At 46.8% G+C, this 3,443-nt stretch overlaps 1 pseudogene; it reads left to right on the top strand.

Annotated features, from left to right (window-relative positions):
• The first annotated feature begins 821 nt into the window (after positions 1-821).
• On the top strand, positions 822-3,443 carry LOC119305011 (annotated as a pseudogene).

Here is a 3,443-nt window from a genome sequence, read left to right as displayed (position 1 = left end):
TCATTGTGTACATCCCCATTGTATAAGGGGCTTTTCTGCATTTTGCCACACTTGTATATGTACTGGCCTTTGGCCCTCAGTAAAGAGTTAGTTGCTCACTTATCCAACACATACCAGATGCATCTGCAGACCCTTTCATTGCTTTGTCATCCCTCTCTGGATCTTTTAATCCACCCATATCCATGTAATAATCTAGCATGTGTTGTAATAATTGGACAAAAATATCTTCTCTGCTGTTGTTAGTCCCTCTGTAAAGAAATATAAGAGCGTTTAGATCACTAGTTACGGAGGGAGTATTATTCATCGTATCGTTTTTGTTCTCTTGACGAATCAGTGTTTAACCAAAAAAAGAGAGACACACATAAGATCGATGTACACTATACACATAAGATCGATGTACTCTATACTGTCTGTGAGGCCTTTGCAATTGGAGATTTCACTGATGCTTTCCGGTTGCCATCCAGGCAACATAAGCAATTTCCAAGTCAAGTTTGCTAAGCATCGAATGCTTACTGAATCCTCCTAAGGCACCCAGTCTCTGCTCAGATGTCGAGCAGCTGCTACCACTCAGAGAGAAAAAACATTAAGTTTCAAATCTTTCTGGTTTCAAACGATGGACCGTCTTGACTGGCATTAGAGATATGCTTTTCAGAAGGCATTTCTTCTTAATAGACTGTGCACTCCTTTTTATAAGAGTAGCCATGGGCACCGCCACCATCGGGGGCCGAGCAGAGTAGGACAAGAATTTTTTTAGTACTGATTAGGAACTAAACTTAGAAATGCACCATGTTAGGCCTTTAAGAAGACGTGGGAGTCTGAGAGTATGCACGCGTACACAAATATGTTCTATTAGACGACTGAAAGGATAAAACATAAAAAAGACAGCACAGCTCTGCCTGTCAACTCAAGAACAATTGGGTACCCAAAGCCCTCCTCCTTATCTTGCTGATAAGCAGCAACTGCTATAGTCCGGCCAGCTCCCTGCTTTGTTAGTTATCACTTGCTTGCCGCTTTGTTGCTGCATGAATATGGGCGCCTTCTGTTTTGCATCGCTGCTCTTGCTCCTAATCTTCGCCGCACATCCATCTTCCCAAGCCTCCAACACGACCGCTCAAGCCTCCAACGCGACCGCGGAACTGTCCACTGTTTGGAGCACCGACGGTTCGTATATGCTCTTCCATTCCGGCCAGGAGTACTTGTTTGCTGCAACGTTCTACTCCTACTTCCACGAGTACTTCTTTGCAATATGCGTCAATGGTGTGGTCGTATGGTCCGCCAACCGTGACCGCCCAGTCCAGCGCGGTTCCACCCTCAACTTCACCGCCGCCGGGGACTTGGTTCTTCGGGATTCTGATGGCAGCCTCGTCTGGTCCACCAACAGCTCCGGCCAATCTGTCATCGGAATGAAAATCACAAAGTCTGGCAATCTGGCAGTCGTTCGATCACCCAACTGACGCTATGCTTCCTCGGCAGCCATTAAAGGAAGGGATGAAGCTGACGCCCAACATCTCCAACATAAGCTACGCTGCCAGCAATCAGTTATATCTAGCTGCTCATCATGCTGGCCTTCATGCGTCTGCAGGGTCAACACAGCAGATTTACTACCAAAACTCGGTATACTACGCAGGCGACGCGTACGATGGACCCACATACATCACCCTTGTCAACAGGAGCCTGTCCATCTTCCCTTCCTCCACCCCACCTTCAGAATCAATCGCAAACGTTAGGATCAACCTGCCACCTGCGAGCTCGTTCCAGTACATGAGGTTCGAGTTTGACGGACATCTCAGGCTGTATGAGTGGGATCAAATTAACACCCGGTGGTCAACCGTTTATGACATCTTCCAGCTAGATTACTGTGACTACCCAACTATCTGTGGAGAGTATGGGATCTGCGGGGATGGGCAGTGCGTCTGTCCGGTTGTGGCCGGTGATATCTTGTACTTTAAGCAGGCTGACACCAGGAATCCTAGCCTTGGCTGCATCTCGGTGGACCCAATTCCTTCTTGCCAATCTGCTGCAGCTGAGGAAGATCACCAGCTCATAGCTCTCTCTGATGTTTCCTACTTCAATTACAATGATCCCACTGCAGCCATACCAAGTGATGAAGAGAGCTGCAGACAAGCCTGCTCGAGCAATTGCTCTTGCAAGGCTGCATTTCACAGTTCCAAGAACAGTTCCAGTGGATCTTGTTTATTGGTCTCCGAGGTTCTCTCAATGCAGGGATACCAGTCAGGCTCAACAGCATACCTGAAGGTGTATACCAAAAATTTACTGCCTCCACAGAATTCATCTGCTCCTATAAAGAAAAGAAAGGGAGTTGTAACTTACACGGTAGCTGGTGCTAGTGCCGCCGCAGTTGTATTTGCTAGTGTTTTCTTTGTGATCGTAAGATGTATGCGTAATCAAAGGAAAGATGATGACGAAGAAGAGTTCTGTGAAGTGGCAGGAATGCCAACAAGGTTCACTTTTGACATGCTGAGAGGAGCGACAGATGACTTCAGTAGAAAGCTAGGGGAAGGAGGATCTGGGTCAGTTTATGATGGACAGCTTGGAGAGGAAAGGGTTGCAGTAAAGCTTTTGGAGAGACATGCTCACAGACAGAAAGAATTCTCTGCAGAAGTTCAGACAATCGGCAGCATCCATCACATCAATCTGATTAAAATGATTGGGTTCTGTGCGGACAAAACAAACAGGCTCTTGGTTTACGAGTACATGTCTGGAGGGTCACTGGACAAGTGGATCTATTCCAACAGATCTGGTAGCAATGCCCCTCTTGATTGGTGCGTAAGGCGTAGGATCATCACAGATATTGCCAGGGGCTTATGCTACCTTCACGAAGGGTGCAAGCAGCGAATTGCTCATCTAGATATTAAACCACAGAACATCCTCTTAGATGATAACTTCAATGCTAAAGTTGCAGACTTTGGGCTATCCAAGCTGATAGATAGGGAAGAGAGTCGTGTGGTGACACGAATGAGAGGAACACCTGGATACATGGCACCCGAATGGCTGACATCGAAAATCACCGAGAAGGTCGATGTTTACAGTTTTGGCATTGTGGTCATGGAAATCTTAAGTGGAAGAAAGAACATCGACTACTCTCAGCCCGATGAGGGTGCTCAGCTCATTATGGTACTACGAGAGAAGGCAATGAATTCTCAACTGGAAGATATGATCGATAGGAGCAGCCAAGATATGCACTTATGCAACAAGGAGGAAGTGATTGAGATCATGAGGCTTGCAATGTGGTGTTTGCAGAGTGACAGCAACAGAAAGCCTTCCATGTCAGTGGTGGTGAAGGTCATGGAAGGAAAAAGAAATGTGGAATCAGACTTAAACTACAACTTCTTCGATCTAAGCCCTGCGATCGTTGTGCCAGTTGGTCAACCCAACTTCTCCGCCCTGCCAAATGCATCAGTGCTCTCTGCCCCCAGGTGAAA

Source organism: Triticum dicoccoides, chromosome 5B, assembly GCF_002162155.2.
Source record: "Triticum dicoccoides isolate Atlit2015 ecotype Zavitan chromosome 5B, WEW_v2.0, whole genome shotgun sequence".
Taxonomy (NCBI): Eukaryota; Viridiplantae; Streptophyta; class Magnoliopsida; order Poales; family Poaceae; genus Triticum; species Triticum dicoccoides.
The sequence above is the reverse complement of the archived record's forward strand: the minus strand, read 5'-3'. Positions and strand labels throughout refer to the sequence as shown.